The following is a 14,925-nucleotide window of genomic DNA, read 5'->3' on the forward strand; positions in this document are numbered from 1 at the left end:
GTTAATGATGTGATTGGAGGCCTTTCATCTCCCCCTGGTGTCTCTGGCCGGGTCGGAGTCACCAATACACACTAATGGAATCACGAAGAAGAAGCTAACAGGCTAACGGGCAAAGCTAACTGTGGGCTAGCTTCACTTTAAACAGTATTTACAGCCAAGTCTGAGTGAAAGAAATGATCTCCATTGTGTAATTGGATGAACAATATCCCTCTTTGTCTTTTCTGTCAGCGTAGTATTTACTCTCACGGACAAATAATGAGTAAAAAACACAACATGCTACGACACCTGCAGTTGCACTTATGGCCTCCAGGGGCATGAGTTACTTAGCACTGCTTTAACATTAACATACTTTCACCCCTGCTTAGAATTAATCTGTGGGGAAGAAAACCTCACAACAAATCACAGTTTTTCACTCTTTTTACACGTTTTCTGACGGATTATAAACATATTCATCACACACCGATAAAGTCAAACCAAAATCAGGTCCATATGGAAGTTTTTTCACTGCACATTGTTCAGTAGAAGCGAAAAACAGCACTCATAGCTAACGTTAGCATATGTAAGCTTCCTGGTTAGCATGGTCAGTTTTTTAAGTGTTTATGGGCTGTTGAACCACTTTGCTCCCCTCCATGTCTCTGCATCTTTACTTAAGAGAAAACTATCTTCATAATTCAGCGTTTGTTAAAGTAATGGTGGAGAAATTCTGGCTGCTTCGAACATGACCATATAAGGGAACTTCCAAACATGGCGTCTGTATCTATGTTGTAAAAGCAGATGTTTCTGACACTAAGGGGGTCGTTCTTCAGCGTGCAGGTTTTTGTGGGCGTTATTGAAATGGCCTGTATTAAAAATCTGCATGTGAATAAAACTGTGTGAGTAAAACATGGAGATACGAGTCTGTGGCTGATCCACTTTTGCACTTGCTCCTCGTTTTGCACATGAGCTTATTCACCCCTTAACTCCCACCTGAACCGAGCACATTTTCTCCAGTTTGGCTTTACCCCAATCCAAAAGCTTCTGGAAAAAAAGGTGAGAAAATAGCGACAGAACAGAGACGAAAACAATGATGAAGATGTGACAAAAAAGTGAGAAAATTTAGACAAAAAACTGACAACAAATTGACAAAAGTTTGACGAAAAATTGAGAAAAAATTGACAAAAAAATGATGGAAAAAGTGGCAAAAATGTCACAAAAATGTTTCAAAAATCAAAAAAAAAAGTAATAAAAATTACTAAAAAATTGACAAAAAATTGACCAAAAATGATGAAAAAATTATGTAAAAAGTTGCAAAAACGTCACAAAAAATTGATAAAAATTTGACAAAAAATTGACAAAAAATTATGAAAAAATTATGTAAAAAGTTGCAAAAACGTCACAAAAAAATGTCAAAAAATTGACAAAAATGATGAAAAAAATGATGGAAAAAGTGGCAAAAATGTCACAAAAATGTCACAAAAAAGGACAAAAATATGACAAAAAATTAACAAAAAATTGACCAAAAAATGATGAAAAGGTAGCAAAAATGTGACAAAAATCGGACAAAACATTTACGAAAAATTTACAAAAAATGATAAAAAAAATTATGGAAAAAGTGGCAAAAAGTCACAAAAAATGTACAAAAAAAGGACAAAAAAATGTACCAAAAATTACTAAAAAATTGACATAAAATTGACAAAAAATGATGAAAAAGTGGCAAAAATGTAACAAAAAATGGACAAAAACTTTACAACAAAAGGACAAATGTGACAAAAAATTTACCAAAATGAGTTGAAAACCCCCCAAAAAATCTGAAAAAGATCCATTTAGATGAGTTTTGATCTTAGCTTTCAAACGAGGCGTTACACTGGCCTACAGGATTTGGGTAAAGCTGACCTGGAGAAAATGCTCTGGGTTCAGGCGGGAGTTAAGAGGTTAAATGACCCTCTGAGTAACAGTATCTAAACAAAAATGCAAATCCTTGTTCATTCCATGACCTGAGCTGCTAATGGAGTTTATTACATGTGTGCATCATGTGACTGAAGACTCTTGTGTTGTTTTGGTTGTTTATTTTTATACTGAGCCTAAAGGGAAAAACACTGGCACTTTTTATCTTTCTATTCATTTCATGTGTTTGTAATAATGTCCTTTATTTATTCAGTTCTGTTGGCAGGCCACGCTCAAAGCCACACTGCGGAACATTCCAGGTTTGTGATGTGTGGTAACAAAGTGAGATCTTCAAATGAACGGTAAATGTTCCCCTGAGCCCCCGGAGCAGGACGACACTGTGAGACTTTTGAGTGGTAGGAAACAAACGGGACGCTTCTGGAGCCTCGTGTAGCCGTCATTAACAAAAGAACCATCTGAAGTTTACAGTAACATCACGGACTCATGGAAACCTATGTGTAGTTTGGTCTGAATGTGTCGACGTGTGAGTGGATTCTGCCTGTTCTGCTCTGACTCATTAAAGAATCCACTTCTCTCTCCGAGTTCTCTGCTTTTTCTATACTGTGTGCGGACGTTTACTTCAAGTTTGTGTGAAGCAAAATCCACTTTTCAACCTCACACCCTTTAATGTTTCTCCCTACAGCCTTTTTTGTGTTTTCTAAGCATTTGGACGACAAACATCAATGTTATTAGTTTATGTTTATTTATTTTGATAGACCTCTGAGTTACCTGCCTTAAACCAGCACAAACCTGGTTTAAACCAGCACAAACCTGATCTAAACCAGCACAAACCAGTCCAGCCAGACCTGATCTAAACCCTGTCCAAACCAATCGGAACCTCCTCTAAACCAAACCAGGTCTAAACTGGTCTAAAACTGCTCTAAACCTGTCAAAACCAGCATAAACCAGTCCAAATCGGGTCTAAACCAGCTATAAACCTGTCAAAACCAGCAGACCAGCCCAAACCTGATCTAAACTGGTCCAAACCAGGTCTAAATCAGTTAAAACCAGCATAAACCAGCCCAAACCTGGTCTGAACTGGTCCAAACCAGTCTAAAACTGCTCTAAACCTGTTAAAACCAGCAAAGACGGGTCCAAACCAGGTCTAAATTAGTCTAAAACTGCTCTAAATCTGTCAAAACCAGTGTAAACCAGTCCAAACCTGGTCGCAACCAGTCTAAAACTGCTCTAAACCTGTCAAAACCAGCATAAACCAGTCCAAACCGGGTCTAAACCAGTCCAAACCAGGTCTAAAACAGTCTAAAACTGCTCTAAACCTGTCAAAACCAGCATAAACCAGTCCAAACAAAGTCTAAACCAGTCTAAAACTGCTCTCAGCCTGTTAAAACCAGCATAAACCAGTCTAAACCAACATAAACCAGTCCGAACCAGTCTAAAACTGCTCTAAATCTGTCAAAACAAGCGTAAACCAGACCAAACTGAGTCCAAACCAGGTCTAAAACAGTCTAAAACTGCTCTAAACCTGTCAAAACCAGCATAAACCAGTCCAAACAAAGTCTAAACCAGTCTAAAACTGCTCTCAGCCTGTTAAAACCAGCATAAACCAGTCTAAACCAACATAAACCAGTCCGAACCAGTCTAAAACTGCTCTAAATCTGTCAAAACAAGCGTAAACCAGACCAAACTGAGTCTAAACCAGGTCTAAACCAGTCCAAAACTGCTCTTAAAGGAATAGGCCACCGTTTTTATATATTAAGATATGTTCTTACCTCACTTTAGTCGAGTTAATATATCCCCGTCTGGTCTTTGTCCGTGCGCTCTGTCACGCAAACGGAGCACATACGCAGCCTCTCCCATATGTGACATAGCTCCGAAAAAGCTCACGATAGAAGCTACCAAGCTCTTCCACGTGTTCCCTATTTAAATAAAGTTACGTGAAGTGTTTTCATGCGAAGTATATTTACACAGAAATGTAACGTGTCGATTTTATAAGCAAATAAAAAGGGGGACTTTATTGTGAGGCGTAATGATACGAGGAGTAAAACGTCCGCGCAGTAACTCCTAAAGGTTATTGACGGAAGTGAGCGGGGGAAGTCTTTAGGAGTTACTACGCGGACGCTGTGCTCCTCGTATCATTACGCCTCACAATATAGTCCCCCTTTTTATTTGCTTATAAAATCGACACGTTACATTTCTGTGTAAATATACTTCGCATGAAAACACTTCACGTAACTTTATTTAAATAGGGAACACGTGGAAGAGCTTGGTAGCTTCTATCGTGAGCTTTTTCGGAGCTATGTGACATGTGGGAGAGGCTGCGTATGTGCTCCGTTTGCGTGACAGAGCGCACGGACAAAGACCAGACGGGGATATATTAACTCGACTAAAGTGAGGTAAGAACATATCTTAGTATATAAAAACGGTGGCCTATTCCTTTAACCGGTCCAAATTAGGTCAGAACAGGCCCAAACCTGGTCTAAACCAGTCCAAACCAGTCTAAAACTGCTCTTAACCTGTCCACATTAGGTCGGAACAGGCCCAAACCTGGTCTAAACCAGCATAAACCAGCCCTAACTAGTCCAACCCCAACCTATACTAGTCCAAACTGGATATTTTGGGTATTACAAACTTGAACCGAATGGCAGTGAAACAACACATGATTGGATAAAGTTTGCTCCACCAAACGGTCGAGCAAACTATTAAAGGGTTCACTGAGCGCATCCTTTCCAGTTCAGTTTTACTCAAATCTAAAAGCTTTTTGACTGGAGCTTATGTGCCAGTCTAACGCCTCATTTGAAAGCTAAGACCTACAAAACTGATCTGAACTGTTTTGTTGCGTTTGTTGTCGCCCCCTTTGTTGTCACGTGTTTAGTGTGTGTTTTTTTTATCTCTTTATCGTGATTTTAACATTTGAATTTTAACACAGTTTTAAAGAAATGTATAAATCTATAGATGTTGAAATTTGCACATTTCTTTTCCAAAAACAAACACACGGTGAGAGACGCAGAGTGTGGCGCCCCCTGCTGGAGCTCAGAGACACTACAGCTCAGTCCCAGAGCGGATATTACACCTGCAATAAAAGTCAACCTTTGTACGAAGTGAAGTATCAGGACGACGTGTCGCAGTGAGTATTTCTTACAATAATGTCAAATAATGAGGCAGTGGTTTAGTCCAGTATGAACATGGTTTAGTCCTGGTTTAGACCTGGTTTAGCCCTGGTTTAGTCCTGGTCTAGACCTGGTTTAGTCCTGGTTTAGTCCTGGTTTAGACCTGGTTTAGACCTGGTTTAGTCCTGGTTTAGACCTGGTTTAGTCCTGGTTTAGACCTGGTTTAGTCCTGGTTTAGTCCTGGTTTAGACCTGGTTTAGTCCTGGTTTAGACCTGGTTTAGTCCTGGTTTAGTCCAGTATGAACATGGTTTAGTCCTGGTTTAGACCTGGTTTAGTCCTGGTTTAGTCCAGTCTGAACATGGTTTAGTCCTGGTTTAGTCCTGGTTTAGACCTGGTTTAGACCTGGTTTAGTCCTGGTTTAGACCTGGTTTAGACCTGGTTTAGTCCTGGTTTAGACCTGGTTTAGTCCTGGTTTAGACCTGGTTTAGACCTGGTTTAGTCCTGGTTTAGTCCTGGTTTAGACCTGGTTTAGTCCTGGTTTAGTCCTGGTTTAGACCTGGTTTAGTCCTGGTTTAGACCTGGTTTAGTCCTGGTTTAGACCTGGTTTAGTCCTGGTTTAGTCCTGGTTTAGACCTGGTTTAGTCCTGGTTTAGTCCTGGTTTAGACCTGGTTTAGTCCTGGTTTAGACCTGGTTTAGACCTGGTTTAGTTCTGGTTTAGACCTGGTTTAGTCCTGGTTTAGACCTGGTTTAGACCTGGTTTAGTCCAGTATGAACATGGTTTAGTCCAGGTTTAGACCTGGTTTAGACCTGGTTTAGACCTGGTTTAGACCTGGTTTAGTCCTGGTTTAGACCTGGTTTAGTCCTGGTTTAGTCCTGGTTTAGTCCTGGTTTAGTCCAGTATGAACATGGTTTAGTCCAGGTTTAGACCTGGTTTAGACCTGGTTTAGACCTGGTTTAGACCTGGTTTAGTCCTGGTTTAGACCTGGTTTAGACCTGGTTTAGTCCTGGTTTAGTCCTGGTTTAGTCCTGGTTTAGACCTGGTTTAGACCTGGTTTAGTCCTGGTTTAGTCCTGGTTTAGACCTGGTTTAGTCCTGGTTTAGTCCTGGTTTAGACCTGGTTTAGACCTGGTTTAGACCTGGTTTAGTCCTGGTTTAGACCTGGTTTAGTCCTGGTTTAGTCCTGGTTTAGACCTGGTTTAGTCCTGGTTTAGACCTGGTTTAGTCCTGGTTTAGACCTGGTTTAGACCTGGTTTAGACCTGGTTTAGTCCTGGTTTAGACCTGGTTTAGACCTGGTTTAGACCTGGTTTAGACCTGGTTTAGTCCTGGTTTAGACCTGGTTTAGTCCTGGTTTAGACCTGGTTTAGTCCTGGTTTAGACCTGGTTTAGTTCTGGTTTAGACCTGGTTTAGACCTGGTTTAGACCTGGTTTAGTTCTGGTTTAGACCTGGTTTAGTCCTGGTTTAGACCTGGTTTAGACCTGGTTTAGTCCTGGTTTAGACCTGGTTTAGACCTGGTTTAGTCCTGGTTTAGACCTGGTTTAGACCTGGTTTAGTTCTGGTTTAGACCTGGTTTAGACCTGGTTTAGACCTGGTTTAGTCCTGGTTTAGACCTGGTTTAGACCTGGTTTAGACCTGGTTTAGACCTGGTTTAGACCTGGTTTAGTCCTGGTTTAGTCCTGGTTTAGTCCTGGTTTAGTCCTGGTTTAGACCTGGTTTAGTCCTGGTTTAGTCCTGGTTTAGACCTGGTTCAGACCTGGTTTAGTCCTGGTTTAGACCTGGTTTAGACCTGGTTTAGTCCTGGTTTAGACCTGGTTTAGACCTGGTTTAGTCCTGGTTTAGTCCTGGTTTAGTCCTGGTTTAGACCTGGTTTAGTCCTGGTTTAGTCCTGGTTTAGTCCTGGTTTAGACCTGGTTTAGTCCTGGTTTAGTCCTGGTTTAGTCCTGGTTTAGTCCTGGTTTAGACCTGGTTTAGACCTGGTTTAGTCCTGGTTTAGTCCTGGTTTAGACCTGGTTTAGACCTGGTTTAGACCTGGTTTAGTCCTGGTTTAGACCTGGTTTAGACCTGGTTTAGACCTGGTTTAGTCCTGGTTTAGACCTGGTTTAGACCTGGTTTAGACCTGGTTTAGACCTGGTTTAGACCTGGTTTAGTCCTGGTTTAGACCTGGTTTAGTCCTGGTTTAGACCTGGTTTAGACCTGGTTTAGTTCTGGTTTAGACCTGGTTTAGTCCTGGTTTAGACCTGGTTTAGACCTGGTTTAGTTCTGGTTTAGACCTGGTTTAGTCCTGGTTTAGTCCTGGTTTAGTCCTGGTTTAGACCTGGTTTAGTCCTGGTTTAGACCTGGTTTAGTTCTGGTTTAGACCTGGTTTAGTCCTGGTTTAGTCCTGGTTTAGACCTGGTTTAGACCTGGTTTAGACCTGGTTTAGACCTGGTTTAGTCCTGGTTTAGACCTGGTTTAGACCTGGTTTAGTTCTGGTTTAGACCTGGTTTAGTCCTGGTTTAGACCTGGTTTAGACCTGGTTTAGACCTGGTTTAGTTCTGGTTTAGACCTGGTTTAGACCTGGTTTAGTCCTGGTTTAGACCTGGTTTAGTCCTGGTTTAGACCTGGTTTAGTCCTGGTTTAGACCTGGTTTAGACCTGGTTTAGTCCTGGTTTAGACCTGGTTTAGTCCTGGTTTAGACCTGGTTTAGACCTGGTTTAGTTCTGGTTTAGACCTGGTTTAGTCCTGGTTTAGACCTGGTTTAGACCTGGTTTAGTCCTGGTTTAGACCTGGTTTAGTCCTGGTTTAGTCCTGGTTTAGACCTGGTTTAGACCTGGTTTAGTCCTGGTTTAGACCTGGTTTAGACCTGGTTTAGTCCTGGTTTAGACCTGGTTTAGACCTGGTTTAGTTCTGGTTTAGACCTGGTTTAGACCTGGTTTAGACCTGGTTTAGTCCTGGTTTAGACCTGGTTTAGACCTGGTTTAGACCTGGTTTAGACCTGGTTTAGTCCTGGTTTAGTCCTGGTTTAGTCCTGGTTTAGTCCTGGTTTAGACCTGGTTTAGTCCTGGTTTAGTCCTGGTTTAGACCTGGTTCAGACCTGGTTCAGTCCTGGTTTAGACATGGTTTAGACCTGGTTTAGTCCTGGTTTAGTCCTGGTTTAGTCCTGGTTTAGACCTGGTTTAGTCCTGGTTTAGTCCTGGTTTAGTCTTGGTTTAGACCTGGTTTAGACCTGGTTTAGTCCTGGTTTAGACCTGGTTTAGACCTGGTTTAGTCCTGGTTTAGACCTGGTTTAGACCTGGTTTAGTCCTGGTTTAGTCCTGGTTTAGTCCTGGTTTAGACCTGGTTTAGTCCTGGTTTAGACCTGGTTTAGACCTGGTTTAGACCTGGTTTAGTCCTGGTTTAGACCTGGTTTAGACCTGGTTTAGTCCTGGTTTAGACCTGGTTTAGACCTGGTTTAGTCCTGGTTTAGACCTGGTTTAGTCCTGGTTTAGACCTGGTTTAGTTCTGGTTTAGACCTGGTTTAGACCTGGTTTAGTCCTGGTTTAGTCCTGGTTTAGTCCTGGTTTAGACCTGGTTTAGTCCTGGTTTAGACCTGGTTTAGTCCTGGTTTAGTCCTGGTTTAGACCTGGTTTAGTCCTGGTTTAGTCCTGGTTTAGTCCTGGTTTAGTCCTGGTTTAGACCTGGTTTAGTCCTGGTTTAGTCCTGGTTTAGTCCTTGTTTAGACCTGGTTTAGACCTGGTTTAGACCTGGTTTAGTCCTGGTTTAGTCCAGGTTTAGTCATGGTTTAGACCAAGTTTAGACCTGGTTTAGTCCTGGTTTAGTCCTGGTTTAGTCATGGTTTAGACCTGGTTTAGACCTGGTTTAGTCCTGGTTTAGTCCTGGTTTAGACCTGGTTTAGACCTGGTTTAGTCCTGGTTTAGTCCTGGTTTAGACCTGGTTTAGACCTGGTTTAGACCTGGTTTAGTCCTGGTTTAGACCTGGTTTAGACCTGGTTTAGACCTGGTTTAGTCCTGGTTTAGACCTGGTTTAGACCTGGTTTAGACCTGGTTTAGACCTGGTTTAGTCCTGGTTTAGTCCTGGTTTAGTCCTGGTCTAGTCCTGGTCTAGTCCGGGTCTAGTCCGGGTCTAGTCCGGGTCTAGTCCGGGTCTAGTCCGGGTCTAGTCCGGGTCTAGTCCGGGTTTAATCTGGATCTGCACTTTAGTCTGTCCTGGTTTTGTTTGTTTATTCCTGCTTTAAAGGCCTTGGACCTGGTATTTTTCCTGGTTGAATGAAAATGTTTTTGTTCTTTGAGTAAATTGTAAAACATGAAGGTTGTGAAAAGACTCTGTGAATCTAATGTTTCTCCCTCAGGAACTCACAGGGAGAAGTTGTTGCACCATCGTGTCAGTGACCCAGAAAATGTATGAAAATGACTTTTAATCTCATTCCTTTAGAGTTGACGTTTTTAAATCTTGTTACTCTTGAGTGAAATAGTCTTTGTTTTTTTTTAAATTGTCAACGTCAAATATAGTTAAATATTGTGATAATGACAGAATTGACCTGAGCAGTGTTTCTCAAACTTTTTCAGCCCAAGGACGACTTTAACTTCCAATTTGTTCATAGGACCAGCAGAATCCCACTGCAACACGCCCCAAAAAACAACAAAATATGAAGGATGAGCTACATTGATGTTTATTTTGCAACTGTTTCAAGTCAAAAACAAATTATTCAAACACAAATGCAATGATTTGATCAGAAAGTCTTATATGAATTTCATTTACTTTGAAAAGTAAATGTGAAATGAGCTGCAGCTTAATATGAACAAAACATGAACAACAGCCTTAATGTCATTCTAAAGAGCCAGTCGTTTCAAACTGAGGTGGAGGCTGGAAGTCTATGGTTGTAACCATGACAACGATAAAATGCTAAAAATAATGCTGGAAAAATGTTTTTCCCTTAATGTCCAACATCATTGAAACTACTGGGATTTTACTCATTAAACAAAAACCAACCAGTGAAAACCAACTTCACAGTTACAGTGTTGGGAAGAGCAGGAGCTTTGAGGGCAGACTCTGAGCTTTGGATGGAACGCAAACTCACGCGCAGACGCACACGCCTCGCGCGCAGACGCACACGCCTCGTGAGCAGACGCACACGCCTCGTGCGCAGACGCACACGCCTCGTGCGCAGACGCACACGCCTCGAGCGCAGACGCACACGCCTCGAGCGCAGACGCACACGCCTCGTGCGCAGACGCACACGCCTCGTGCGCAGACGCACACGCCTCGTGCGCAGACGCACACGCCTCGAGCGCAGACGCACACGCCTCGAGCGCAGACGCACACGCCTCGTGCGCAGACGCACACGCCTCGTGCGCAGACGCACACGCCTCGAGCGCAGACGCACACGCCTCGTGCACAGACGCACACGCCTCGTGAACAGACGCACAGACGCACACGCCTCGTGCGCAGACGCACACGCCTCGTGAACAGACGCACACGCCTCGTGAGCAGACGCACACGCCTCGTGCGCAGACGCACACGCCTCGTGAACAGACGCACACGCCTCGTGCGCAGACGCACACGCCTCGAGCGCAGACGCACACGCCTCGTGAACAGACGCACACGCCTCGTGCGCAGACGCACACGCCTCGTGCACAGACGCACACGCCTCGCGCGCAGACGCACACGCCTCGTGCACAGACGCACACGCCTCGCGCACAGACGCACACGCCTCGTGCACAGACGCACACGCCTCGCGCGCAGACGCACACGCCTCGTGCACAGACGCACACGCCTCGCGCGCAGACGCACACGCCTCGTGCACAGACGCACACGCCTCGCGCACAGACGCACACGCCTCGTGAACAGACGCACACGCCTCGCGCACAGACGCACACGCCTCGCGCACAGACGCACACGCCTCGTGCACAGACGCGCACGCCTCGTGCACAGACGCACACGCCTCGTGCACAGACGCACACGCCTCGTGCGCAGACGCACACGCCTCGTGCACAGACGCACACGCCTCGCGCGCAGACGCACACGCCTCGTACACAGACGCACACGCCTCGTGCACAGACGCACACGCCTCGCACGCAGACGCACACGCCTCGTGCGCAGACGCACACGCCTCGTGCGCAGACGCACACGCCTCGAGCGCAGACGCACACGCCTCGAGCGCAGACGCACACGCCTCGTGCGCAGACGCACACGCCTCGTGCGCAGACGCACACGCCTCGAGCGCAGACGCACACGCCTCGTGCACAGACGCACACGCCTCGTGAACAGACGCACAGACGCACACGCCTCGTGCGCAGACGCACACGCCTCGTGCACAGACGCACACGCCTCGTGCACAGACGCACACGCCTCGTGCGCAGACGCACACGCCGCGTGCACAGACGCACACGCCTCGCACGCAGACGCACACGCCTCGTGCGCAGACGCACACGCCTCGTGCGCAGACGCACACGCCTCGTGAACAGACGCACACGTCTCGCGCGCAGACGCACACGCCTCGTACACAGACGCACACGCCTCGTGCGCAGACGCCTCGTGCACAGACGCACACGCCTCGCGCGCAGACGCCTCGTACACAGACGCACACGCCTCGTGCACAGACGCACACGCCTCGCGCGCAGACGCACACGCCTCGTACACAGACGCACACGCCTCGTGCGCAGACGCCTCGTACACAGACGCACACGCCTCGCGCGCAGACGCCTCGTACACAGACGCACACGCCTCGTGCACAGACGCACACGCCTCGCGCGCAGACGCACACGCCTCGTACACAGACGCACACGCCTCGCGCGCAGACGCACACGCCTCGCGCGCAGACGCACACGCCTCGTACACAGACGCACACGCCTCGCGCGCAGACGCACACGCCTCGCGCGCAGACGCACACGCCTCGTACGCAGACGCACACGCCTCGTGCGCAGACGCACACGCCTCGTACACAGACGCACACGCCTCGCGCGCAGACGCACACGCCTCGCGCACAGACGCACACGCCTCGCGCGCAGACGCACACGCCTCGTGCGCAGACGCACACGCCTCGTACACAGACGCACACGCCTCGCGCTCAGACGCACACGCCTCGTACACAGACGCACACGCCTCGCGCTCAGACGCACACGCCTCGTACACAGACGCACACGCCTCGCGCGCAGACGCACACGCCTCGTACACAGACGCACACGCCTCGCGCTCAGACGCACACGCCTCGTACACAGACGCACACGCCTCGCGCGCAGACGCACACGCCTCGCGCGCAGACGCACACGCCTCGCGCGCAGACGCACACGCCTCGCGCGCAGACGCACACGCCTCGCGCGCAGACGCACACGCCTCGCGCGCAGACGCACACGCCTCGTACACAGACGCACACGCCTCGTGCGCAGACGCACACGCCTCGCGCACAGACGCACACGCCTCGTACACAGACGCACACGCCTCGTACACAGACGCACACGCCTCGCGCACAGACGCACACGCCTCGCGCACAGACGCACACGCCTCGTACACAGACGCACACGCCTCGTACACAGACGCACACGCCTCGTACACAGACGCACACGCCTCGCGCTCAGACGCACACGCCGCGTGCACAGACGCACACGCCTCGCGCGCAGACGCACACGCCTCGTACACAGACGCACACGCCTCGCGCTCAGACGCACACGCCTCGCGCTCAGACGCACACGCCTCGTACACAGACGCACACGCCTCGCGCGCAGACGCACACGCCTCGCGCACAGACGCACACGCCTCGTACACAGACGCACACGCCGCGTGCACAGACGCACACGCCTCGCGCGCAGACGCACACGCCTCGCGCACAGACGCACACGCCTCGCGCACAGACGCACACGCCTCGTGCAGACGCACACGCCTCGTACACAGACGCACACGCCGCGTGCACAGACGCACACGCCTCGCGCACAGACGCACACGCCTCGCGCGCAGACGCACACGCCTCGCGCACAGACGCACACGCCTCGTACACAGACGCACACGCCGCGTGCACAGACGCACACGCCTCGCGCGCAGACGCACACGCCACGCGCGCAGACGCACACGCCTCGTGCAGACGCACACGCCTCGTACACAGACGCACACGCCGCGTGCACAGACGCACACGCCTCGCGCGCAGACGCACACGCCTCGCGCACAGACGCACACGCCTCGTGCAGACGCACACGCCGCGTGCACAGACGCACACGCCTCGCGCGCAGACGCACACGCCGTGGAAAATAGGAGACGTTTGGCTCCACAGAAGCTTCTCTGGATCACAAGCAACAAAACGCTGCTTATTTCATGAAAATCCGTTGCATTTTGACGTGAAGCACCTGCTGTAAAGAGAAAGAGTCGTGGCTGCTGACAGAGGACGCACGCGCGGCCGCGGCGGCGGCATCAGGCCGTTCAACCCGGTCCAACTGTATGACCTGATCTGCGGGCCTGGCTGCGGAACCTGCAACCCGTGCATCAGGTGCTACTGCGTTATTCCCCCGCCATGTGAGAAATCCTGCGCGTTTTACAACAGCTACATATTGACAAACAGGACGAGGAAAGATTACGCACGGGTCTGATTCGGGTCTGATTCGGGTCTGATTCGGGTCTGATTCGGTTCTGAGAAGTGGCAGCCGCGCATCCATGTGCATCATAACATCTCCAGCTCTGACCCTCAAAAAGGAAAGACTTGGCCCTGGTCAAACTGCGCTGGATAAGCTTAAAGTTTGATCAAATTAAGAGTCGGCCAAAACGGCCCAACTCCCTGTGCAACGTGCGCTGTGTCGGGAAAAAAGGGGTTCGCGGACCACTAGGGGGCGATGGCGGACCACACTTTGAGAATTACTGTGATAGAGAAACCAATGGCCGCTGGCTGCCCTGCTTTTTGACCACAAACGTGGGGGTCGCCATTGCTCCGCCGTTGCTGCAGTACCTCCATATCGCCGCTAGGCCCCCATTGAAAAGCATTGAACTTTAGACACGTTAAAAACTACTTTAAAGCCTGGTTTCAATTGTTTCAACACTAGACTAGGCTGATCTTCCTCCTGAGATAACGCTGGGTTAATAACAATATATGAAACCAGGCTGGTTTTCGTAATATGAATTTTTGAAATCTCGTATTTAATGAGGCTCGGACTGTTAGCATTGGAGCAGCGCGAGCTACACGTCACGCAAGGGCCGAGTCTACGGTGAAAATCCCGCCCTTATGTCCTTTTTAGGAACAGGCTTCGTCAGAGCTGGGGAGCCTGTAAATCCGCCATGAATTGCCCCACGGCCGTGGTCAATCTGGTAAACGGGGAGGAGTGAGCATAAGACGTCCATTTTTTTTTACAGTCTATGAGAGAAACAAGACTGTCACAAATATCAGGGTGAGTGACATGAACAAAAAACTAAAGATAAATTATTGAAAACCATCAGACTTTTGCCACAATGTGTTGGCCGACACATTCATTTAGACTTTGTTGTTTTAAAGATAATTGTCTTGAATAAAAGTGTTTTGAGAGACTTTCCATCAATGATATTTTTGAACATCAGGGTTTGTTGTTGGTTTATTGACGAGGAGATGTCCTTGATATTATAAATTCTATATTTTACAAACAATACATTGCCCACCTTTAGTTTTCACCCAAACATGTCCATAAAGTCTCTCAGATCTGGAGGAAACTTTTTTTTTTGTCTCCTGATGACATCACCAAGAGGGAGCATATACAGGTTAAAAAGCACTGGGCCTAAACTTGAACCCTGGGGCACACCACTTGTGATGTTATGGACCTCAGAGGAGCAGGTATCCACACGGACCATGAACGTCCTGTCTGTGAGGTGGGATGGAAACCACTGTGGTCACAACTCCGTTTTGTAAATGATCTAAAATAAAACTATTGGGAGTCAGAGCAAATCACGTTGCACGAGTTCATTACACATGTGGAGGAACTCAGAAAAAAGTCCAGATCTGAGAGGGTC

General features: G+C 47.9%; 1 long non-coding RNA gene and 1 pseudogene across 2 annotated transcripts in view; both read left to right on the forward strand.

Moving 5' to 3' along the window:
* Positions 1 to 14,925, forward strand: part of LOC306966347 — a 347,602-nt gene that overhangs the window by 262,245 nt on the left and 70,432 nt on the right. The window lies entirely within an intron of this gene.
* Positions 1 to 14,925, forward strand: part of LOC306966680 (NACHT, LRR and PYD domains-containing protein 12-like) — a 70,326-nt pseudogene that overhangs the window by 36,436 nt on the left and 18,965 nt on the right. The window lies entirely within an intron of this gene.

The sequence above is a fragment of the Gobius niger genome (assembly GCF_951799975.1).
Source record: "Gobius niger genome assembly, chromosome: 8".
Lineage (NCBI taxonomy): Eukaryota > Metazoa > Chordata > Actinopteri > Gobiiformes > Gobiidae > Gobius > Gobius niger.